We start from the raw sequence: 27345 nt of genomic DNA, 5'->3' as shown, positions 1-27345 counted from the left end.
AGTTCGCTGATGAACAGTAACTTTACTCTTTCTGATAAAAGCTTTTCCACATTGACTACACACATGGGGTTTCTCTCCAGTATGAGTTCGCTGATGAACAGTGAGAGCATGCTTCCGAATAAAGGCTTTTCCACATTCACCACATACATGGGGTTTCTCTCCAGTATGGGTTCACTGATGAATGGTGAGAACATTCTTCGTGAGAAAGGTTTTTCCACATTGACCACATACATAGGATTTCTCACCAGTATGAGTTCGCTGATAAACAGTAAATTTACTCTTCTGGCTAAAGCCTTTGCCATATTCACCACATACATGGGGTTTCTCTCCAGTATGAGTTCGCTGATGAACAGTGAGAAGAGTCTTCCTGATAAAGGCTTTTCCATATTCACCACATATGTGGGGTTTCTCTCCAGTATGAGTTTGCTGATGAGCAGTGAGATCACTCTTCCTAGTGAAGCCTTTCCCACATTCACTGCATACATAGGACATTCCTGCCACATGAGGTTCCTGATGTCCCTTGAGGTATGATACACTGTGAAAATTTTTCCCACATTGCAAGCATTTTCCTAGCTTTTGTCCTTCATGACTTTTTTGATAATGTTCATTGAGTTTGAACATTTTCTTGAATATTTGCCCACACTGACTGCATTCGTAGGTCTTATCTAGTATACCAATAATCTGGTGTTCATAGAACACAGAGTCTTCAATGAAGGTTGTTCCACATTTATCGCCTGTGTGTAGTTTCTCAATTTCATCAGACTCCTGATGCTGAATGCACTGTGACTTCATGAACCTGGGTGGTTCACACTCAGGGAATTTCATTTCAGTATTAAATTGCTCTTGTTCACTGTGGAGAAAAGTTTTCTCATCTTCTGTATTTTGTTGCTTCTGTTCTGATTTAATTCCAGAATGATTAAATCTGATTTTACATTTTTTTCATGTAATCCAAACATCTCATAAGTTTCCTTTGGAGGAAAATTATTTTTATGCTGAGAATATGTATTACATTTGTAGCACCATTCCATTCTGTCAATGCATCTTTCACACTGCAAGTGCTCAAGCAAATGATCATCATCTTTCTGGATTTCTATAAAAGAACACAACATTGACTCTTTTAAATATCTTGGTTTTCAATGGACCCCATAAAATACACATTGATATAAAGTAGATCTTTAGTGACAACCCTCTTTTATGACTATAAATAAAACACTATGCTTAATGTTTATTGCCCATTGGACGAAATACAATCATGTAAACAATTCAAATGGTAAAAATAGTTACTATAGAAATCAGGTTGGATATGAAAGTGATAAATGGACACAGGTTTGATATTTGCTTAAAGAGGTACATGAATACATACAACAAACATAACAGAAGGAAGACATGAGACCAATAGACCACAGGAGTGATATGACTTGCTAATTCCATTTGGTAGAGGTTAAATGTATTCATTTAATCAATCTTTACTGAAAGACAACTAAGTGCTAGATAAAGTTGGGAATGCGAAACATGGCGAATATTCTACTTGGGAGAAAACCATTTTTACAGGTATATATGAAAGGGATTATGGTACAGAAACACATTCCTTATGTTTGTGGAGCCTGTATTTTAGCTCACAGCACTCCTCTTACAGTGCTGTCCTGTGGTGGCGTGCAGGTTGCTGTGATGCCAGAAGCACTGCCACCCAGTGTTTCAAATACAAGCAGGACCACCCATGGTGCACAGGTCTTAGTGGATTCTCCAGAAATAGGGACTGGGAGGAAGATCTGGTGATCGACTTCTGGAACATGAACCCCTCAGGTTTAATGGCAATGAAATAACACTGAACAAGTACTAAATCCTCAAAGTACAGTCAACCATAATGATGTAGATGGAGGAAAAGCTTTGGGGACCTTCAGTGCTTGACATGGCATGACTGAAAATGAGAAAAAATAGCTGCTAATATCCTCTAGTAAATGGAAAATGGCATACATGCAATATTGTCATGAAAAATTGCAAGTTGTCAAAACAAAATGGAATGGTAAAAATTGATAGTGTATGCATTATTCAACTTTAATAGACTGGTACTGGCTATTTTTAATTAGATAATCAAGTGGTTTATAAGGCTGAGATCGACAAATTCAAGAAGATTGGCATCATATTCATTATCCAAAAGCACACTGCAATATCTTCCCTGATGTATAATTTTGTCAGTGGTAGGCTAATATTCATATGCCTGCAAGCAAGACCAGTTAGTACAAGTGTTATTCAGTTTTGTGCACCAATTAAAGCAAACATAGAAGCATTCACAAAGTTGGAGAAGAGTCCCAGTCACATACTCTTAGTTAAATATCATCGCCACACTATCCTTTCATTGTAGTGCCACCTTAATGATACCTCATACAAGCGCATGGCTAATTACTATCTGCCAGCAGCTTTAACGACAAGAGCAGACATGTTGTTGTTATTGTTCTCCCCGCTCAGGAGACAATTACTCCACTCCACCTACCCTCAGCACTGGTCTTAAGTTGCTCATCCAATTATTTCAGGGATCCCGAGGCTAAAGATCCTGCCTACCTTGTTAGGTAGCTAGGTGTCTGCCTGTGTTTGTGTGGGAGGCGGGGGAGCTGCATGCCCTGAGATTATATAAATTGGTGAAAGAATGCAAAGCCTTTTTATTTCTGCCCTTCAATTACACACCAGTCCTTTAGGACCCATCCAGTGGGCATTTAAGAGAGAAAGAGATAATTGATTCCTTAAGTGACAGCAACAAAGGGAACCTGATTGCTTTCAAAGCTAGGCATCTTTCAGCTGAGAAGCAAGAAGTCAGGCACCTGTAGCAGCTGTATACTAACATCTTCCTGGAGGGCAGTTGGGGGGAAATCTCTGTCTGGAGATTGCTCATTAGCAGTTCTAGCTTTGGGACTTGTGGGGGTTTTCTTCCAGCACTAGAACTGGTCTTCCAAGCCCTGTGGTCAGGAGTACAGATATAAGGCTGCTGCTCACACTTTCATCCAGGTTCTGTTTACCACCACAATAATGAAATTGAGGGGAGAAGGGATAAAGGAGAGCTGATATCAAGGAATTAAAGAAGAAAAAGTTTTCAAACTGTGGTAGCTATTGTACAGGACTGCTCCATGTAATTGAACTATGGGAAGTTATGATATCTATAAGAGCTCCCAATAAAATATTTTAAAATATATATTGAAATTTTCACATGAATTTTTCAGCCTGACATTGATCAACCAAACAATCATACACACTGATAAGTGTAAAATTTGGGGAAAGTAGCAGTAGTTGGAAAATGTGACCTTAGTAACAGAAATGACACACAGGTTCACTGATAACATTTTGAGACTAATGATGAATTCATAGCAAATTCCTTATTAAACACCAGAAATGGAAACTACACATATGGATTTTCCGGAATGGAACAAATGAAAATCAAATCAACCACATCTACAGAAAGAAATGGTGGAGAAGCTTATAAGTCAAAACACGCCCAGGGGTTAACTGTGGAACAGATCATAAATTGCTCAAATCCAAGTAGAAGCTAGCCAAAGTAGCTAGAGCACAGCTTAGAGACTATGTAAAGAATAAACATGAGGAATAAAAGTCTGACTGAAGACTAATGACAGAGACCAGATGAGATGTGGGATGACATGAAAGGCAACTTACACATGGAAACCAAAAGGCTACTCAAGAGACAGAAAAGAAAAGAGAGCAATATTGAATGTACTATGCATTGTTTGAATAACAGCAATAAAACCTATTGGAATATACTGCAAAAATGTTCTTTAGAAGCAGCAACAGTCATCTTTCGTGTATTGGACCTGTTAAGAAGGGGTGGGCCTAAGGAAGGGACACTACATAGTAAGAAATATATAGCAGACATTGCTTAATTTAAAAAAAACATGCCCTTTCCACTTACAAAAATTATTGGAGGAACAGACAACTTAAAAAAATCTTACAGGTAGAAAAAAATGTAAGGTACAGTGCTAAAGTATACTTTAAGCTGATAATTTTCTTGCTAGGAAGATGATTTTAGATACCCGGAAACAACAGAAGTCATAAATATATTTCACCAAAAGGAGTAAAATATGGGGAAATATGTCTGTTAAAGAATTCCAACAGAGAAGGCAAATTGACCATCTCTCTAAGAAAACAGAAAGAACTGACATCACCTGCATGAAGAAAACTTTAAAGGAACAGGACACCAAATGAGAATATGGACACCAAATCTTTAGAGAAACTCCAAGGGGGGAAGCTAAGGAAGCACAAAGGAGACCCGTTTATGGTGGGAGCTCAAGATGCAAGATGGTGCTGCATACTGCAAATGGATATCCATTCTTACTCAGTAGGGGAGGAATGTGCTGTATTCAGAGGACAGTTACTAATTCAGAGTTCTCTGTTTGGAGAGAAGTGTGCAAGACAGATTTTCATAGTAAAGTGGAAACATAAAAGAAGGGAAAATTTCAGAATGTTAAAGAAAATTATGGAAGCAAACACACTTAGTGTAAAACAAGAAAATGGAAATCTAATCTCATAAGAGCTACAGGTGTACTTCCCTCAACATCTTGGACAAGTGAACTCTCACATACAAAGTAGCACACACTTTTATGCATTTTCTGACACCTTTCATAGATATGAGGCCTTCTCCCTGTTCAATCAACTACCCCAGCCAATTCCCCTTAAGGTGTTTTGACCATGCATCTGAGAAAATTCCACTATAGTTTGCTTCTAATACCAAACACAGTTCTCTTGTTCCAATTGAGAGAAAGCTTCTGGGGTGACAATTAGATAACCTGTTTAAGGGAAATTACAGAATCTTGGACACACCAAAATTAACGTAAAGTGTGTAAAGACTGCAGTTTTGTATTTCTAGAAAAATAATGTTCAAAGGAACAAAGTAAATAGCATTCTTTCAGGGGTAGAAGACCTAACCCACTAACCTAGGATGAGAAAATGCAATGAGAATCTACCTCTTTGAGAATACCACAAACACCGCAAAGTTTTTAACATATAAGACAGGAAAAGCCAGTGACGAGGTCAATGACTTGAGAATTCTCCTCACCAATGGAAACCAGGTTGTGATAGTTCTCCAACATCACATCCTGATATAGGGTTTTCTGAGCAGAGTTCAGGAGCTACAATTCCTTCCGGGTGAACTTTACAGCCACATCGTTGAATGTCAGTGGTTCCTGTAGTAAGAGGGGTCTACTTAATGAAGTATTTTCCATTTGAAGATTTAAAAAAAATATATCTTACAGTAAAAAAAGGAAAACAATAATAAAAACTATTGTGGTAGTTCATTCCATAATGCGTCATTAACTGAGGACTTGGTACAAAAATATTTTACCTTATTTCTACATTCACGACCATCAGCCGAGAAAACTAGCCCTAATTTTAGAAAGATCTCCAGTGTTCTGAGAAATAAATGTTTTCAAATACATTCTCCAGGTCAAATACAGTGCCCCCACAATAGCTAGCTCCACATTAAGGAGCAGGCTTAAAGGAGCTCCCATAGTAGAGGAATCATTTCTGTACCTGGCTACTTCACTATGCCTGAAGGTTATCTGTATATCTGAGCAATCAGGTTCTAGAGCCAGCCCAACATAAATGTAGCAAACACCTGGGGAGGGCACAGGGCCAGTTTGAAGTCAACTAACACTAGGTCAAGATGGTAACTCAGCATCTTGCTTGTTTAGAATTTTACCCGCTTATGATATGACCCATTAACTATGTACATGCTAACTGCATGACACGAACGCCTTATGGAAAGACCTGTAAGCTCCATTATATATACCCACTGGAAAATATATTCACTCTCTCAGGCCTGACATGGGAAGAGAGCCCCTGTGTCCAGCTGTCTGCTCTCTGTCTTTTAATATTCTCACAATTGCAATGTCACTCCTGAGGATCACTTTTGGAGTGTTGGGGACCCCAGTGCCTGAAAATAATGCACCCACTCTTAACATTAGAATTTTGAGTTCCAGTGACATTATCTGAATGTTCTAGAAATAGCTCAGCTTTATAATCACACAAGGTAGATAAAGACCTATTTGTTATTAAATGGCATTAGGATTTCTACCAGCATCACCATTATTAGAGGCTCGGTACCTTCAGTGGCAATAAGTACTGGGAACAGTGCAGATGGGGGAGGTCAAACATACCTCAACTCTCCAACACTTTTTGTCAACTCTAAAACAAGTCAATCCTTCCACACCACTCTGTCTCACTTCTGGGTTTGATAATCTGTTGCTGTGGTCACACAACACTCAATAGATCAAAGTGGTCTATTAATGAACAAGGTACAACTCGGGATCAGGAACAAGAAGCTATAAGTCAGAACCAAGATCAGAATGTTCATAGACATTATCTCCCTTACTGAGTGCAGAACAACTTTCTAAGCTCTTAAAGGCCACCTTAGGACAAGCTCCTCTTGACAACCTTAGGACAAATTCTCCTCAGCCACCTTTGGAGTGAATTATCTTAACTTTAATTGCAAGGTCCTCTTGAACTTGCCATCTTTCACCACATGCTCTCCAAGGCGCCCCCAGCCTAATTCTGCTGGGTGGATCTCTGGAGCCTTCCTAATCTTGCCTAGGCAGGGAAGATGCTGGGTTGGCCCAAGAAGCCAACATATTAAGAGGGAGAGAGAGAACTGCCTGCAGGCATGGTTTGAGAGGAGACAGTGAGGCATTATCCTGTCATCTGAGCTGTTGATTTGGGTTTATTAGCCCCTGCAGCCACACAGTTCAGAATGAACCCATGGATTAGGGATTTGCAGCTTCCAAAAAATTAATGTGGCATTTCCTTGAATGGCAACTATGAGCTGCCTGTGTGACCTGACTTGAGAGCTTCCTCCACTCTATGAGCCATTAGCTTGCTGTCTGACCTTCCAATTTGGGTTCCTCAGCCCCTGCAACCTATTAGCTGACGAGATTCAACAACTTCTCTTTGTGAGGCAGTGGACTGTGGTCTGACCTGATGATCTGGTTCATCAGCGTTTATAAACAAATCAATGAGGAAAAACCTACAGACTGATTCCTGACCTTTATATAGATCTGGAACTCACCAGCTTCCACATCTTGAAGAGTGATTTATTTACTTGATGACTTTTGAGTTTTGTGAGATGTTGCTGAGCAAATCATGGACCATCTTGAACCTCTACCACATAGGGATGGGTCTACTGCTGCTCCTGCAAAATGAACTGTACTATTCATGGGTCAAGAGCTGCACCAATGGAGACAATGACCAGGGCAGAAGGGACAGAGTGACAGAGCCAATGGTGTCAGGTCCAGAAAGGGCTTTTCAGCCAAGAAAGTGGGACAGGCAGGCAAGATCAAGAAGAGGATATCCAAAAGTAGTTGAGAGGACCATATAAAGATGGAACTAAGAAATGAGCCTATCTTTAGAAGGAAAAATGTCTGATAGGGGACAGGGAAAACAGGCCTTCCCTGAAGAAGAGCAAATGTGCCTACATGGTTCTTTAATATGAAAGTCAATGTGTAGCCTACTAATTCTGATACCAAATTATACTCTGTTACTGAGTAAAACTTGTACCTGTGACTCTGGACTGTAATTAGTCCATGGCCACTGCAAAAAAAAAAAAAAAAAAGAATCAGCTGAGTAGGAGAGGAGTGTGGCAAAGATACTGGTGTCAGACTGGAAAACCATTGGAGGGTACAGGTCTGTCTAAGCTCTGCCTCATATGAATCAGAGCTGATGTTGACAGTTAATTCTCTCTCCTGCATCTCTAGTTAGAGGAGGTGAGATGCTGTCTCATTTTTAAACCACTAATGCAACAAGACCCATTTTAGATGCATTGATGAGAATGCTGCTGTGTGGGAGAGTATTTAACATATCACCTTCAGAAATAAGCTTTAAAGAAAGTTACTCAAACAAAAATCCCATGGACTACTGAACTCTCCTAAAGAAGTGATTTTATTTCTCCTTAAAAACCATGTATAGCATATAATTTGAAAGATATGCTGGCCATAGAATAATAAATTATGAGCTGGAAGATAATGTTATCCAAAGAATCCTCAGTGCTATATTATATTCAATGTCAATAGTTTATTGTTAATCCTATGATCAATATATTCCTAATCTTCTCCAGCCAAATGTTGAAATCAGAGTAAAAGTTTAGCTCTAAGTTCTACTATTTCACATTTCTGCTTTTCCAATGAACTGAATCAGTATTATACAGGCTCCTACAATTCCAGTAGAAAATACAGAAAAGGATAAAACACATCAGAAGCACCTGAGCCTTGGCCATTTTCTTTGGTCCTTAGGACACTACAGGCAACTGGGATGCTCTGTCTTATCTGGATCAGCTCTAATGATGCTCACAAATTTCAATCTCTCGTGAGGAAATCCCAAAAGTAATAATACAAGGCACTCTTCCTCCTTCCTCTAAGCTGCTGGTGATGCACCATCGGCAGGCTGATGGGAGAATACAGTGTAACACATAACCAATAGGTCCAGGTGCTGTTACTGTTCTTTCCTTCTTCTAAACACCCAAAGTCCCCAATACTGTTAACGGTGCCCTTACTGAGTAATGGGAAGCATGCTTATACCATGAGCAATAAAATCTAAAACTCATAATGTTCACACATGTGAATAAAAGATTATTTTATAACAAATAGAGATTGGGCAATCAAATATAAATATAAAAAAATAAACAAAGAGTTGGATCCCTACCCCACAGCATACAAACTACCAATTCCTTACTGTGTGACTCTCAAAGAGAATGACAAATCAATGAACCTTTAAGATGATTATGTTAATTAAAGCATCTGGAAACATTTTACATGGGATATATAAAGAGCTATTATAAACTAAAGATTATTTTATAGGAGAACTATAAATTGTAAAATAACTTTAGAAACACTTTTAAACTCACCATCAAGTAGAGTTAGACATATAAGCTGCAGATAGGACACAGGAGAACTGCTGTACAGAGCTTCCAAGATTCTAAAGCCATGACAGGATGCTAATGGGTGTGTACCTCTGACCTTGAGGATAGAAGTCCAACACTTAACACATGTCAAAAACAAGGCTCCATAATAAACATTTATATGACATTTATTAGATTGAAATTTATATCTATACATATATAAATTACATATAAATGTAAATGAAGAAGTATATATCCCCCAATAATGAGTGCACTTTTGAATCCCAATATAGATAATGTTTTTAATATACCATTATTTGTAGTACCTAATGCAGTTAGATCAGTGGTTCTCCACCTATGGGTTGAGACCCTTTTAGGGGTTGAAGGACCCTTTCACAGGGGTTGCCTGATTCATAACAGTAGTAAACTTACTGTCATGAAGTAGCAACAAAAGTAGTTTTATGGTTGGAGCTTCACCACAACATGAGGAACTGCATTAAAGGGTCGCAGCATTAGGAAGGTTGAGAATCACTGAGTCAGACAGGTGGTCTATACAAGTACACAGTCTAGCTATGCCCCCTTAACTTCCTCCAAATTATTTACCTGGGTTTGTCGCCTGCCAATGTGAACGAGGAAAAGTTGTCCCTCATAGTGGTTACTGTCAGGCTGCTAATTGCAAGGTCAGCAATTGGAAACCACCAATTTCTCCTCGAAAGCATGAGTGACATGGCTTTTTACTCCGTTATAAAGTTACAGTCTTGGAAACCCACTGGGGCTGTCATATAAGACAATCGGGCAGCTTGGCCAACAATACATTGGTACCGTTGTGCCTTGTGGTTATGTAAATAAACTGTCTGAAACCTAACCTACAGATTAGTTACTTTGGAATTCATGTTACAACTAATTGAGTTATTTCAGAGACAGAAATTGGGATCTCACTACCAACAAAAAAGAAGAACCAGGGGGACTTCCAGCAAGATGGCGAAGGAGTAACAAACACCAGAGGAACTCCACAGAATTCAAGCTAGGAGAGTTACTTAGAGATAACTGAACACTGCTGGAATGCAGGAGGAGCATCATAAAGACAAGTAGGCACAGACCCATGGGGTTTTGAGGGGCTGGGGGCTTTTGGTTTACTTCAGTGGAGGCCGGCTGGGGCTTGACCTTTGCCCCGCCACTGTCTCTGCCAGAGCCAGGACCATTTGGAGCCTGTAGGGCTGCTTGGTCTCAACACAGCCACAGTTTGCCACCACCTGCCTTGGGGCAGGCACTAGACCTTTGCATCTCCTCTCTGTCACCCTATCAGTCTTGGAGGGCTGTGCAGCAGCCTTTTCTCAACACAGCCACAGCTTGCTGCTACCACCTCCGAACAAGGATTAAACCCTTGCAGCTCCTCTGGCCTGGATAAGGGCTCAGCTACATTGTTGCTTTCTATCCATCTCTTCACTATATTCCCCCTCCCCCGCCCCTCATGGGCACATTTGGCTTGCTTTTTAACTTTTTTTTCTCCTCTTTTCCTCTTTCTTGGTCTCTCACACTCTACTGCTAACCTCCAGACCACTCCCTTAGCTTAGGGCATTTACACCTGAGCCACACGCAGCTAGGTGAGCTCCACCCTGTGTAGTTAGCAGGCTGGAAAAATCCCTGCTGGCCCCCAACAGGGGATACTCTGCTCAACTTCTGACTGGGGAACTCCTTCCAGCCTTTGTGCCTGTGGGGCATAAGGCAGCTCGGCCAACACTCCTCAACAAAAGTTACTGCAGGAGCCTCTGCCCAACCTCTGCAACACCAAAGCAGGCAACCCTTCTGGGTCACTCCCCCGAGAGGGAAGCCACAGGAGGACAAAGTGGTAGGTTAATTCCATAGTGAAATAAGCTATAGGCAGTTCAAAGTCTCCCAGAGAGAGCCAGTGTTCTTCGACTCCCTGGAAAATGGCACCTGGCTCATCTAAAACAATGCAACACAAGCAGCCATCAGCCCCAAAAACCTCAACAAAAAAAGGAGAGGAACAAAAGGCAAAGCCAGAAGATGTCCTGAACATAATGCATGCATAGAGGAAGCAGACATTGAGCTGCCACAGAAAGAAATTTTCAGAATGTTACTTGGAGTCAGGGGATATGAGGGAAACAATACAGAAAAATGATGAAATGATAGAAAAGGTAAAAACCATAAATCAAAGAGAAATACAGGAGCTTAGGGAGGAGATAACAAAAACCAGTAGCACACTCATGGACCTCGACAAGCAACTGGAAGAATCAGAGGCCCGCATCAGTGACTTGGAGGACAGCCAAGCAGACTTCAACAAACGAGAACAAAAATCTAATAAGATCATCAGAGAAGCTGAAGAAAACTTAAGAACTAAGTCTGATGCTATGAAGCGGTACATCATTAGAATTATTGGCTTACTGGAGGAAGACACAACAAAGAAGTCATCTGCAACAGTAGTGAGAGAATTCTTGGAGGAAAGCTTCCCCAGCTTAGTGAATTAAAACAAGGCAACCATTCAGGAAGCTGAAAGAATCCCAGCAAGACTGGATCCCAAGAAGAAGTCATCAAGGCACATAATAGTTAAATTATCCAACTTTGAGGAAAAGGAGAAAATCATGAGAGCAGCTAGGGGAAAACAAGCAATCATATATAAAGGTTCCCAAATAAGAATATGATCAGACCTATCAGCAGAAACTATGAAGAAGAGAGAGTGGAGTAACATTTTCAAAAAATTGAAGGAAAACAATGCAAACCCAAGAATACGCTACCAAGCCAAATTATCAATCAAGATAGATGGAGAAGAGTCATTACATTGCACGCTCATCTCGATAATATGATCACTGAAGACAGATTTGTGCATAAGCAAATGTGGTGAAGAAAGTTGATGGTGCTCAGCTATCAAAAGATATAGCATCTGGGATCTTAATGGCTTGAAGGTAAAAAAGCGGCCATCTAGCTCAGAAGCAACAAAGCCCACATGGAAGAAGCATACCAGCCTGTGCAATCACAAGGTATCAAGGGATCAGGTATCAGGCATCATCAGAACAAAAAATCTTACCATAGTGAATCAGCGGGGGAGTGTGGAGTGGAGACCCAAAGCCCATTTGTAGGCCACTGGACATTCCCTTACAGAAGGGTCTTGGGGAGGCGATGAAACAGTCAGGGTGTGATGTAGCAACGATGAAAAATACAACTTTGATCAAGTTTCTGGGTGCTTCCTTCCCCCCTCCAACTGTCATGGTCTGAATCCTGACTTGCAGGTCTGACTAGACCAGGGGATGTACACTGGTGCAGATGGGAACTGAAAATGCAGGGAAGCCATGGCAGATAATCCCCTCAGGACTGGTGGTGTGAGTGGTGATATTTGAAGGGCACAGTGAGGTTGGGTTGGAAAAGTGGAACCTATTTCAAGAATCTACATGTGACCTCCTCCCTGGGGGACATACAACAGAAAAATGGGACACAGAAATATATGACAAAATAACAATTTATAAATTATCAAGGGTTCATGAGGGAGGAGGGAGTGAGGAGGGAGAAGAAAAATTGAGGACCTGAAGCCAGGGGCTTGGGTGGAGAGCAAATGTTTTGAGAATGATGAGGGCAACGAATGTAAAAATGTGCTTTACACAATTGATATATGTATGGATTGTATTAGGAGTTGTATGAGTCCCTAATAAAATGACTTTAAAAAAAAAAAAGAACCAGGAGTAGGGGCCTTTAGATCCCAGATTCTTTCACAGAAATTCTTCAATCCAGCAGACAGGCAGCTGTGACACAAGAGTGGACATGAAGGGAAGAAGCAGCAACAGAGACATGGTGGCAGCAGAACCAAGAGCCTGAGACAGAGCAGTGGCATTCCCAGACCACAGAACAAGAGAGCTAAGTGCCTTTGGGCAGGAGGTTAGAGGTGAAATAGGGGTACATTTGAGTTCTTATCTGGGGAACTAGATTTGCCAACCCACATAGAGCTAAGTGTGTCTGGTACAAGGCTAAGGTGCAGAGAGAGAATTTATCCGCAGAACTAAGAGAACTTTGTAATTTTTGTACATTTAGGACAGAAGCCAGGGGGTTGTAGGGCCTGACCTCACCTGCAGGTACGGCTGTCAAGATGCTGTCCCAGAGAACTGTACCTTGAGGCACTGATGATGCTAAATTGTGTGTTAGGGTGGAAAAGTGACTTCTTTGTCAAACATAATTTGAGGAGAGCATTTATTGAACTTTAAGAGACAACAAAAGATACGCACACACATCATATGGATAAGGGAGGCCATTAGCAGTTCAAATGCAACTGAGGATTCAGAGTCGGGACCCTAGATAAATAGGACACAGAACAAAAGGCCATGTCACAGATCATGATTGGTGGCAAAGCAATACATCAGATACAGGTGGGACTGCAGCAGCAGGAATGGGACCATAATTGGGACATGCACATTATTAGATAGAAAGACTTAAAAGATTGGTCCAGGGCCTTCAAACTGAGGCAATCAAGGCCAGACTCATAACAATGGCCCCTGTGCTGTCCTCGCTTAGGTGAGCTCCATCAAGGATACATCTAGGCAGGCCCTTGGAGGGGGATGGATGGAGAGGAGTGCAGGCAATCTATTTTGTAAGGCATTTTCCGCAAGGGTAAGATGATCTACATTCTTGGCTAATTATCAAAAGGAATTCAATGGAGGCTTAATCAAACTGGGGAGGCAGCAAATGGACAGAGTTGTCACTGTCATCAGCAATGCAAACCTTAAACCCAACTCAGTGCCACAGAGTGGATTCTGGTTACAGTGACCCTTTAAAGGGAGGTGGAATGGCCCCTTGTGGATTTCGGAGACTATAACTCTTACCAAGATTGGAAACCTTGTTTTTCTCCTCAGGGGTGACTTGTAATTCTGAACTGCTGACCTTGCAGTTAGCAGTCCAATCTGTAACCACTATGCCACCCGCCTTTTGCAAATTGGAGTGCTCACAATTTAAGTTCTAATACAATTATACATGGTTACATTATCAGCAAATTCTATCATTCCGGGAGATGCGCAAATTGCTCGGACCCCGACCAATGGGGCAGCCTGGGTTCTTGTACACTGGTGTTTCCTGGGTTCAGACCCCAGAAAGCTCAGATCCCTCCTGCTTCCCCTCAAACTCCTCTGCCCAGTGCTGACCCCAGGAACCCCAGGGATGCTCACCCTGCTTGGAGTCAGGTGAATGGATTTGGTTCACGACCCAGTCAGAAGTTGAAGTCCTTCCTTGTCATGCTTCAATGTGCAAGACACTAGTACCAGATTTCTAGCTCCCTAGACTGGACTGTATTTCTCTGTGGCAAATCTTTGTTCTGAAACAGAAGAGGAGGCAATGTTGAAAAAGGCATATCACTTTCTTGGCCTGTACTTCTTGCGCTAAATAGTGACCACCCCCACCACCTGGGATCAAAATCCTGCTCAAAGCTGAGGGTTTGCATCAAACAAGGGTCCACTCTATCTTTGCAGAGCAATTTTACTAATTTCCCAAATATCATGATCAACTTTGGATCCACAAAGTGGAAGTACTTAAGGCCTCAAATTTCTCAAGCTCCATTGAAGGTAAATATCTTCTTTTCACCAGCAATCTAACTGAAGAACGGAATATTTTATGAAGAATGTTCTTTAAAAGCCCATAACGGAACCTCAGACCAAAACCCTTGACATATCTGGTGAAAGTGATCAAGCTGAATCACGCTCATATCTGCCACTCCAACTCAGGCTGAGCTTCTCATTAAGTAAAACCTACTCCAATCCCCTTGCATCCTGGGTATTCTTTACAATATCTATTGTGTGAAGAAATCCCTATGGTTGGGTAGCCCATTTATGCACAATAGTGTAGTAACTAGAGAAAGTTTTTGTACAGGTGGACAACAAGAGACAGAGCGACACCCATAGCACATCCTAGAGGTACCTTGGCCAAGATAGAGATATTCTAAACAAGAAAACAAGCCAGGGGAATCCTTATTTGCTACTCTCTTAAGCTCTTGTGTTTACAGATGTCCGATTTTAAAGCCTTTGGGAAAGACTGCAGCTTACAGTCATGGAATGGCAAGGGGTCATGGTAAGAGCCAAGGTGAGGGAAGATGCTTAAAAATGCAAGATGTATCCAGAAAAGAGATGACTGATCAAACCATTTTGTCATCTTGACCTAAATTCTGGATTCCAAGCTTTCTAGGTAATGCTGACTGATGGCAAACAACACACACTGTAGTAGTGGGCTTATTGGCTTGGGTTCAAGGATGTCCCATCCATAGTCTCAGGTGTGAGTGACGATTTGTCCCGTCAAGAGGGGTGTAAATCATTTATCACTCTAGAGGATCCAGCCAGAGCAAGTGATCTATGAGAGTCGAGTGGGTTTCAGGATGTTCAGAAAGTTTACAATCAACTGAATCACAATTCAATTCCATGAGAAACTTCAAGGCTAACTGTAAGACAGATTAAAGTTGAAGATTCTGGCAGCTAGACAGGAGAGTATTCACGCAATATGAATAGACGCTTTATTCTTTTTGTCTAAGTTCACGTTATTGGGTGAAACATAACAATAATTGTCAGAGTAACCTTATTAATATTTTCTATGAGACCAGTAATAACCTGTAAACAAGGTCAGATAATGATACTTCAAGAAAACTGTAGAGCAATATTGATAATGGATCTACATGAAAAAGTTCTTGAAAACATTGGGAATAGAGTCAGAAAGCACATGAAAATAATTACACATGATAATTAAGTAGAATCTATCCTAGAGTTGATTTAATATAAGAAAATGAGCACTGTAATATATACCAATTAATGTAAAAAAGAATTAATAATCTAAATAGACACAAAACTTACTAAACAAAGTCAAAGACTTTTCATGCTAAGGAAAAATAACTCTACAAATCTAACATAAAACAAATATAGTTCAAAATGTTAATATGCTAATATACATTCCTAAAAAGAAAAAGTCATACTTGAAAAAACATCACCCCACGTCAGAAAAAGGACAACCATAAATGTCCACTTTTACCAGTGATATTAAAAATTGACTGTATGTTCTAACTAGAGCTACCAGGTTCACTTTTTTTTAAGGAAGAGGCTTCCAAAAAGACATAAAAATTCCTTTAATCATAATTTAATTATCACATCCATAAAATATTCACGATATGCCGTGAATAGCTAATAAATGCTAAAACATTGTAGGCTACATTTAAACACGCTGAAATAACTCTTGGTACTTAACTCCCTAACTATTAATTGTTAATCAGAAGTGGAAGGGGAAGGTGGGGGGAGAAAGAGGGAACCTATCACAATGATCTACGTATAACTCCCTCCCCAGGGGGATAGACAACAGAAAAGTGGGTGAAGGAAGACATAGGGCAGTGTAAGAGATGAACAAATAATACTTTACAAATTATCAAGGGTTCATGAGGAGGGGGGAATAAAAATGAGAAGCTGACAGCAAGGGCTCAAGTAGAAAGAAAATGCTTTGAGAATGAGTATGCCAACAAATGTACTAATGTGCTTGACACAATGGATGGAGGTGTGGATTATGATAAGAGTTCTACAAGACCCAATAAAGTGATTTAATAAAAAAAGAAATACAGCATGATCAAAATTATAGCATTTATCTTACAGAAAAGGAAGTACAAATGTATTCAGATTAAAACCCTGAAACAGGGAATTTGTTTCCACCCATTCTGTGATGAAAGCATGAATTTAGAGTCCTGTAGTTTTCTGTAGTGTTGAAGGTCCTCATATACTGATGAATTAATAAACTAAACCAAGGCATTCGTGTGCACATATAATATTAGATTGACTATATAGACACACATATATGTATGTGATACACACACATATATGTATGTGATACACACACATATACCAAGCTGGACAACAGATAGGATTGATGCTCACCCAAAAACTGAAGTTTGGGGACTTGAACACACTGAGCCATGGATGCTCTAGGTAGCATTGGACCCATGGGCTTCAGTTGGACTGGGCTGGGATGTTCTCTTGATGAAAAGCTCTCTCTTATGCATATGTCAGTGTCTATAGTTTTATTTTTCTAGAGAACCCAGCCTAAGGCAGATCCCCATCACATTAGTGTCATATGAGGGCGAAAAGGTGTACCTGACATGCTGCTCTTGGAGAAAAACACATCACAAGGAAAGTGTGAAAAGATAATCAACAATTCCCTGACACTGAGCCAGTCCTATGCTCCTCTAGGTCTGTGGAATTTTGGTGGAAGAAAATCTATTTATAACAAAAATATCAGAGGGGCCAGCCCCAATCCCAACTAAGAGGACAGCTGCCCCTTCCCCCAGAAGAATTTACTTCAGAGGACAACACTGAAGCTACAGCTCAGGGAAAGGGACATGTCTGATCAGAGCACACGGGAGAAAATGAAGGGGGAGGAAGAGAGAGTGGAGCACACATCCTGGCCCACCAAGCTTTGAGGACAATATGCCTGCTCTGAGCAGCCCATGCAAAAAGAAGCACTATGGCTGCCCCGACTATGAGTCATGACATCCCTCACTGACCTATAGCCCTATAGGGGACAACACTGGAGACAGTTTGGGAATTGCATCCGATCTGACCCCACCACACCCAGGCAAAACACTAAGGGTGTTGTGCAACAGAACAGCAAGGGAAGTAGAGCAAGGAAGTCCCAAGAGTACCAAAATTAGACTCGGGGGCCAGGGCGTGGCCCCCATCAGACTCCACAGAAAAGCACTCCTAAAGGTCAACATAGAGACCTCTAACTTTTTACAGGCTTTTCTCTTTTTTCCCTTTTTTTCTTGTTGCTGTTGTTTTGTTTTCTTTTGTCATTTTGTTTTGCTCTTTTGTGTGTATGTGTGCTTGTGTGTGTGTATGTGTGTGTGTGTGTGTGTGCATATTATAACTGCACTTCTAACTAGATAATATAGGCCAGATAAACAATCTGGAGGAGAAAGCAACAGGACCCATGGTTGGGGCAGGGAGCATGACATGGGAGAAGGGGAGGTGGGGGAAAGAAAGTGGTGTTAACCAACCCAGGGAAAAGGGAACAATCAATAAGTGATCCAAAATAGTGGGAAACAGAAAGATTTTTCCAAGTCATCTCCCCCAAATATATGTTAGACTTAGGACACTGCTCACAATTAATGGTAAATAATTGTCAAGTTACCTCCCTGAAGGCAATCAGCTGTCAGAGGACTGTCTAGTCCCACCACATATAGGGCCCATCCCTGCTGTTAAGGACAATGGGATACTTCCCCCTAAAGGCTTCAATTTAGACCCTGCAAGGTGGGTTTACAGTACACCTTACTGATAATGATTTCTACAGTGAACCAGAGAACAGGTCAAACCTGCTCAGTGACATCCAAAGTTAGGCTGCCATGCTGAATCTCGGGTCCGCCCATCTTGTCACATGCACACCCTTACTCCCTCCTCTTCCAACAGCATATGAACCCCTACAGCAGCCCACTCCCATTACTATATTACCTATAGCACAACACTTTCCTGTGATGGATTTCTTCACCTGTAATTAGGGGGCCTGCACATCCCCAGATGATATAAAAGCCTTGGTTAGCAATAAATATTTCTCTCCCCATGTGGACCCCCAAGTGAGGCTGAGGTGAACATGCAACTATGAAATGTGTCTGACTCCATTATTTCAATCTCTCTTCTATCTCTCATGCTCCCTATGACTTTACTATAATCTTTATTTATTATCACTGTACAATTGCACCAACCGACCCGCTGTGATGTGTTAGGGTCTGGCCTTTCCCCTGACACAAAATAAGTGGCAAGGAGGGTGTAAGATGCCTGGTAGGGATTGATCAAGGCAATGTAACTGAGAAGAATTACTGAAACCCTGAAATTACTGAACTACAGACAGAGCATGATAGTGGGACAAGAGGAAAGTAAAAGGAAATAGAGGAAAGAACTAGGAGACAAAGAGCATTTACAGAAGTCTAAATACAAGCATGTGCATATGTAAATATATTTATATTAGGGTGGGGAAATAGATCTAGGTGCATATATTAATAGGTTTAGTATTACGGTATCAGATGGACATTGGGCCTCCATGCAAGTGCTCCCTCAATGCAAGAACACTTTGTTCTATTACCTGGCATTCCACGATGCTCACCTTCCTAAGATGATAGCTGAAGACAACTGTGTGCAAAGAAAATGTGAAGAAAACTGATGGAGCCCAGCTACCAAAAGATATAGCATATGGGATCTTAAAGGGTTGAAGGTAAACAAGTGGCCATCTAGCTTAGAAGCAAGAAAGCCCACATGGAAAAAGCACACAACCTATGGATTGATTACAAGGTGTCGATGGGATCAGTATCGGGCATATTGTGAATGAAGGGGAGTGAAGATTGGGGATCCAAAGCCCGTCTGTCAGCAACTGGACAGCCCCTTACAGAAGGATCATAGGGAAGAGACGAGCCAGTCAGGGTACAGTGTAGAAACAATGAAAATACAACTTTCCTCTACTTCCTAAATGCTCCTCCTCCCCTCCACTATCATGAACCTAATTCTCTTACAAATCCAGCTAGACCAGAGGATGCACACTGGTACAGATAGGAACCTGAAACATAGGGAATCTGGGACAGAAGATGCCTTCAGGACCAGTGGTGAGAGTGGTGCTATCATGAGGGTGAAAGGAAGGTGGGGCAGAAAGGGGGGACCCATTACAAGGATCTACATAAAACCCCCTCCCTGGGGGATGGACAACAGAAAAGTGGGTGAAGGGAGACATCGGACAGTGTAAGGATGAAAAAATAATAATTTATAAATTATCAAGGGTTCATGATGGAGAGGCAGTGAGCAGGGAGGGGGGAAATTGAGGAGCTGATACCAAGGGCTCAAGTAGAAAGCAAATGTTTTGAGGATGATGAGGTAACACATGTACAACTGTGCTTGACACACAATGGATAAATAGATAATAAATAGATAAAGCTATCATGTTAACCTTGAAAAAACACAGAGCTCTTACAAGGCACAATGCACACATAGCCTCTCTGCACCAAAGGTCAACACTCACATTTATAACACGTAAGGAAACTTAGTAGACTCATAGTCACACTTGATATAAGAAATCAGTATAACACTAAGAGCCTTATATTCATGGGGAAACATGACATCATGCTCCTGAGAGGAAAGTACTACACTTGTTTATATAACAAAGTATTCCCATTACTCAGCTCACATACTGCAATAGCATCACTGAGTATGAAACATACACAAATATACATATACACACGCACGCACACATCTTTCCGTTTTTAATGAAAATATTCATACCTACTGAGGCCAGGTTTCTAAAAGTTTCCATCATCCCGTGTCTCTATAGTTTCCTCTCAGAAAGGTCCAGCAATGCCCATTCTTCCTCGGAGAAATTCAGAGCCACCTCCTCAACAGCCACAGTGTCCTAAAACATCCCGTATATTCTGGCTTGGCAAGGTACCATGCATTCCACTATGTGAAAGGATGAAGAAGACAGTCCTGGGGAAACAGAGACTTCACATGGGCATTAGACACAGGGGTCTTGCTCTAAGGATTTCCATCAGGGTTTAGCTAACCCACTTCACCCACTAGATCAGCTGTTCTGAACCTGTGGGTTGCAACTCCTTTGGGGGTTGAACAACCCTCTCAAAGGGTTCTCCCGTTCATAACAGTAGCAAAATTACAGTAATGAAAATAATTTTTTGGTTGGGGGGTGAGCACACATGAGGAACTGTATTAAAGGGTTGCAGCATTAGGAAGGTTGAGAACCACTGCACTAGACACACTCCCTCACTAATTACATGTTATCCCAAGGACTGCATGCTTCTAGCATAATGAGTTTATCTCTGTACAGTTTGTCTGTGACCAACTGCAGCCTTATTTCTATCTAGCTGTTTCAGAATAGAGAACAGTCAGAACACATAAATCAGATGAATGATCAAAAATAAAAGCCTCGATTCCAAATTCATATCCTCTCTTCCATTGGAGGGAGGATTGAAATTAGAATATTTATCAGAACAGGAAGCACAGGGTGAAAGGAAGATGACAACTAGGAAACACTGCAGAATTTGTGCTTCTCCCTGTCGCCCCTCCTTAGCCATTGGAGAGCTGCTGGTATGAACTAACAAAGTAGGGACCCAAAGCCCTGGAGTCATGGTATCCTCTTGGAGAATTCTACGTGATCAAGAGCTGACGTGTTACCTGGTGATAGAGATGATTATTTGGGGAATTATGAAATTTTCTATAGAGTGTCTATGTTACTCGCCTACTTTCCAGTCACTCTGCAGTTGCACGCTTGTGTATTTTGTATTTTCAATGAGATAGGACAAGCTATTGAAAAGGGAAACCGGGCAAGAGTGAAAGGTAACAATAGAATATAGATACCCTCTGTACACTGGTACAGATAGGAACATGGAAACAAGGAATCCAAGGTGGATGATCCATTCAGGTCCAGTGGTGAGAGTGGCGATACCAGGAGGATAGAGGGAGGGTGGGGTGGAAAGAGCGAACTGATTACAAGGATCTACATATAACCTCCTCCCTGGGGGATTGACAACAGAAAAGTGGGTGAAGGGACATTTTGGACAGTATAAGATATGACAAAATAATAATTTATAAGTTATCAAGGGTTCATAAGGGAGGGGGTAGTGGGGAGGGAGGGGCAAAAATGAGGAGCTGATGCCAGGGGCTTAAGTGAAGTGCAAATGCTTTGAGATTGATAATGGAAATGAATGTGCAAATGTGCTTTACACAATTGATGTATGGATTGTGATGAGTTGTAATATAATGATTAAAAAAAAGAATATATGCAGATATCTTGAAAATTTTCCCACTGAGACAAAGCTACTGTCATGTAATTATTATGGACTGCTCCCCTCAAAAAATACTGGATACGCACATCAATACACACTAAGCTCATAGGATATACTGACAAAAGAGCACAATATATTCAGTTTCATAATAGCATGTCCTTTTTGCTGATTGGGAAAATGTACTTAGGTTCCAATTTTCTTATAAGTTGACTGAACTTCAGTGCATTTCAATGTTAAACTGTTAGGATACTAGGACTTACATACCAGGCTTTGAGATGTTTTTCACATTTTAGATTTTTAAAGATTTTTTCACATTTGCAGATCATGGAAGGACGACTAGCTGAACATGATGACCACTAGCATTCTCTCAGCTGTGGGACTGGCCTCCATGACTTGTCATACTTTTGTTCCCGCATCTTTTCAGGAGAGACCAGTCCCTGGAGAAGGACATGGTGCTTGGTGAGGGAGAGAGAGGCAAAGAAGAGAAAGGCCTTCGCCAACATGGATCGACACAGGGGCTGTCGCAATGGCTCCAACGTGGGAACATGTGAGGATGGTGCAGGACAGGGCAGTGTGTCGCGCTGTTACATAGAGGGCTTTAGGGGCTGGAATGGACACGAAGCCACCTAACAACAACATAGAAAAGGTTGCACTTTATGCTAAGATTTCACAGCATGGCCAACTAGCTATGGCATAAAGTCGCATGAGCTGTCACGGTCACTCCACAATTCTGCTACAACAGTGTAACCTAGTGTCGATCCAATAAGCCTTTCAAAATCTCATCCACAGCAGTGCATCGGGTGCCGGGTTTTAAAGCCTTCCCATTCCTTCATGATGAACCAAAACCAAATGGACTGCGGTCAAGTACATTTTAACTCATTTTGACCATAAAACAGGGAGTGGAACTGCTCGCTAGTGTTTCCAAGTCTGTAAATCTTCACGGGCCCACGCAGCCTCCTTGGCCTCCCTTGATGGGCCTGGAATGCTGGAGCCACAAAGGGTCTGGCCAGCGGCATCGATTAAACCAGTGAACCACTAGGGCCTCTTTCACACAACATGTTCATGATAAAACACTGCATTTATTCAGCAACCACGATTCTGAGGCAATTTCCAAAAAGATTTGGCCACATTGGCTCATTTAGTCCTCTTGTCACTCACTTTTAAGCAGATGTTGCTCCCAATGGGATAGAGCTGAAGTCACCAACATTACTCACAATTTCAGTATTGCTCAAATGAAAACTTGTTGAACCAGGTCAGCATGCAGGTCCATGTGTGTACAACTAAATGCCTGGCAATTACATTTCTGTTCATATGCCCAGAGCTTTTTATTCTGTCAGTCATCAGTTACAGAGATGATCTGGATCTTCTGTGTAGTACAAAGAGGAGACGAAGAAAACAATCTATTCAATTCAGATAACTGGAACGCATTGTCCTGGAAAAGCCAGGACCCTCAGACAATACTGCTTACCTCAGGGCCGTACAACTGGCTCTTGCATATAAGAAATTATTAGATTGATTGAGCAAATAAAAAACCATTGAGCAAATCAGAACAAAACCGGACCAATGTGTTCTGAGAGGGCACACCATTCCAAAACCAACAGTTCAACCCTGCACACATGAGGTGGCTATGAGTTGAAAACACTCCACAGTAAATAACAAGAACAAAAGCACAAGGCCAAATGATAATAACTCTTATGAGAAATGCAACAGAGGTGGAGTCTAAGCATTAACACATACATATTTACATTTCGTGAGCTAGTGTAGGGAGAAATAAAATGATCACTTTAGGAAACACTAGCCAGAGAACCCTGGCATGATAAGGAAATTCTAACAACATGGGAAGGTTCTGTGATGAATTTGCAAATGCTCAGTTCGATTTCCGTTTCTCAAACATACAGGCTAAGGAGTCAAAGAGCACCCAGGTCTTCAGGGGCCGGAGAGGGAAGCTCCATGGTCAGCCACTAAATGAAAAGCTCGTTAGCAATAAGCATTCATGGAACTTCCCACACTGGAAAATAAGTGGAGCATGAAGAAGCACCAGCAAGAAAGTAAAACAAAAGAGGCAATAGTTAAAAGAAATGCAAATGAGGACGTTCAGGTTTATGACCAATATGTGAAGAGCTCAAAGTCACCATTCCAGTCTCAGAGATAAAAGCTGACCATGTTGAAGTCAGAGTACGGAGGTCACAGGGCATGTTTTTCTTTCTGGTGTACATTTTTAAAAAAAATTACTGTCATTGAGTCAATTCTGACTCAAAGCATCCCCACAGAGCAGAGTAGAACAGGGCCTGCGCGTTTCTGAAACTGCAACTCTTTAAGGGAGTAGAAAGCCTCATCTTCTACTGTGGACCAGTGAGCGGTTTTGAATGGCTGAACATGTGGGTACCAACCCAACGCATAGCACACTACATCACCATGGGTGCACAGTGTTGTAATAAATTGGAGAAAACTAGATGGTAACTAACAACAAGAAAAGCATCCTTTTAAATGCCTCTAATTAATTACTCTAGTTAGGACCCAGAGCAAACATCTGTCCTCAATACAGAGGGGCGGTGAAAACAGGTACTCTCTCAGCTGATTTCATTGTGAAATCATTCTGTGTACCTGCCTATGGGGCCCTTTTGTTTACAAGTGGTTTTCCTTATCTGCCCTTAGTAGTCTAATCAATTGCGTTCATTGAAAACAGTGATTTGAAGGATGTGATGGGATTAACTAATGGGTAGTCCAAAAGAGTTTGTTCCTAGAGGAGAAAATACCAGACCACAGGGTATTAGGAAGAAATGTACTTGCTATGTTTTAAGGATAGTCAAAGCCCAGGTTGAACAAATACATTTTTATAAGGATAAAGGAAGTCAGAAAGGTGTGTCGTTGGGATTTCAATGAAGAAATGCAAAAAGATTGAAATCAATAAAAAAGTAGCATGTTCCAAAATTTCATACCATTGTGTGCTCACTTTCCCTATAAGATCACTAAAGACAAATGGGGGATGAACAACAGAAAAGTGGGTGAAGGGAGACATCGGACACAGTGGATGGATGTATGGATAGTGATAAGAGTTGTCTGAGCCCAACGTAAATGATTAAAAAAAATAGCATGTTCCAAAAAACTCTCCTCCACTAATATATCAGTTCCCAAAACTGTCAACAAAAAATATTCTATTTTTTGCACTTCACAAGAGTCCACAAAAAATGTGAATCAAATTGCATTTAGCCTCAAATAGCTAATAAGGGGTCAAGAACATGGGTTGGCATTGTCCGCACATAACTCCCTGCCACCACATCTGGTCCAACTCACAGCAGAGCTATCACAGAGCAGAACTCCCTGTAGGACTCCCACGCCTGCACATCTTTAGTGGAGCAGGCAGACTCATCTTCTCTGCACATTTCTGGTGAGTGTGCACAGCTGCCCTTGCAGTCAGCAGCCCAATATTTAACCCACTGGACAAAAGGACTCCTTTGTTCACGTGTCCCACATACAATAAAGTATCATTACAGGAACTCATGAAAGACCTACAGAAAAAGAAAAGCAGCTCCAGAAAGGCCCACCAATTTGTAAGGGAAGCTAATTCCTGACACATCAGGCTACACAGGGCTCTGCCTGCAAGCACTCACACTTCAAGATGCAGGTCCCTAAATGGAGTCCCTGAGTAGTGTGAGCAACAGAGTGCTCAGCTACCAAACAAATGATTAGAGACTGAAGGCAACCTTAGAAGAAATCAACAACTTCTGAAGTTAGCCAATGAAAATCTTACGGAGCATAGTTTTACTCTGAAACCACATACGGTCACCATATGGAACCCAATGGTAGGCAAAATGATTGATATTTAACAAGTATTACTTAACTGAGATACAAGGAGCTCATTGGTAGCCAATCCTTCATGCCATGAATGCACAAGGGGTTTTTGAAAAAGGCCATGGGAAAATGGAATAAAAATAATGGAATTTTTCCATTTGGAAGCTACTGCATATCTTTTCCTAATAGATTATGCTAAACAGTGCAAAATTATGCTAAATAGAATAATGTCATAAATCTTTTTTAATTCCTCAAATATTGTACATCTTAAAAGTATTTAGGATCCCTGTTCATCTTCCATGATAATTCAGAAAGAATACTAAGCTATTTACATATAGCATCTCTCTTAAAGATCTATTAAAGCTGATATTAATTTTATTCTCTATCTATGGTAAAGAGACCAGTTAGGTTACCGTATATATGTACGATACACATAAAAACTTGAGAGCTGAAAATTTACAGAATGACTTTATTTTTCTGGGTCCTGCAAATTTTACAAATTCAACTGTGTGGTTTTTCATGTTATAGTTAGAAACTCAATCTCCTTGTAGTTTTGAATTTTCCTTCTTTGATAGATTGCCAGGTTTCATAGGTTCTGGCATGTGTGTACATACACACATGTGTGTCTTGCTTAGTTTTTTATGTCCCTGAGCATGATAATGGTTACCATGGATAGGTGTTCATGGAAAGGCTGGAAGTTTGTGTCTACTCAGTCTCCAGGGAAGAAAGCCTGGGTGATGCACTTGAGAAACCAGTCACTGAAACCCCTCGGCAACATCCCTGCACTCTGACTCACATGGAGTCCCCAGGAGTTGGTGTGGGTTTGATGGCAGATGCTTGATTTGGTTCATTCCTTTGGGGGAAAAATGAATTCTGGTATCATTTGCTACTCTGCAGGCTGGCAGTTCAACCTCACCAGCACATCTGCAAAAGGAAAATGAGGCTGGTTGCTTCTGTATAGATTTTGTTATCAGATACCTATGGAGGAACACTATGAGTCAGAATTGACTGTGTGGCAGTGAGTTTGTTTTGGGGGGTGGGACAAAGTTTCTAGGTGGCACAAACAGCTTGCACTAGACTGTTCCCCTGAGGCTTGATGGGGGTAAACAGCCCGCATTACTGTGGAAGAACAGGAGATCTGCTTCCACAAACATGATGCTCCAGAAAAACTATGGAACAGTTCTGCTCTATAACACATGACATAGCCATGAGATGGAACTAACTCCATGACACCTAACCAAAGGGGAAATTGAACATGATCACATATTCTTGTCTATGTATACACATGGATATTACATTGAAATTATGACTAAATCAAAAACAAATATAATTCCCATTAAGAATCACCATGTCTGCAATGAATAACATGTCAGTGTGGCCCATCTAAATTAGTCCGTGAAGAAGCCCCACTGCTCCAGTGGTTAAAGGACTGGCAGCTCCATGAAGTGGCCATCTGGTAATGCATGATTATAGCCTAGAAACCCCAACGAGGAGTGGAAGGTGCTGTGACATCACTCACAGAATCCACTGTAGCGCAGTGGACAAAACAAGCCTCTTATCAAGAACGCGTGGATAAAAGGCTAGAACATTCAAGCATTACCATGCAGTGGGGCACAGAGAAAATAACATGCTATCTTACTATATATAACAGTTATATATCTGGAGGTTGCCTTCTATTAGAAATAATCATGACACAAATTTTAAAAGGAGGAGCTATTAGTAGGACTCTGTTCTTGAACAGCAAATGCAAACAAATTGAAGAGCTAACATATGAAAAAAAAGTAAATCAAAAGATTAATCAGGGCCACAGGGAAAAGGATCAAATGCAAAGCTTCACTGGAGCTGGCCGCCAGGAAACAGCTGGCGCTCAATCCATCTGGCC

At 41.2% G+C, this 27345-nt stretch overlaps 1 long non-coding RNA gene across 1 annotated transcript; it reads right to left on the bottom strand.

Annotated features, from left to right (window-relative positions):
• LOC142436261 (uncharacterized) lies at positions 1 to 22385 on the bottom strand. Its single transcript, XR_012781831.1, has 6 exons — positions 21936 to 22385; positions 20158 to 20331; positions 14050 to 14195; positions 8891 to 9002; positions 5057 to 5183; positions 1 to 1090 (listed from the first exon to the last, which is right to left on the bottom strand). It is a non-coding gene; the product is annotated as an uncharacterized LOC142436261 (long non-coding RNA).
• Positions 22386 to 27345: the final 4960 nt, after the last annotated feature.

This window comes from Tenrec ecaudatus, unplaced genomic scaffold (genome assembly GCF_050624435.1).
Source record: "Tenrec ecaudatus isolate mTenEca1 unplaced genomic scaffold, mTenEca1.hap1 Scaffold_1873, whole genome shotgun sequence".
Taxonomy (NCBI): domain Eukaryota; kingdom Metazoa; phylum Chordata; class Mammalia; order Afrosoricida; family Tenrecidae; genus Tenrec; species Tenrec ecaudatus.
This window is presented reverse-complemented; position numbering and strand designations above follow the sequence as displayed.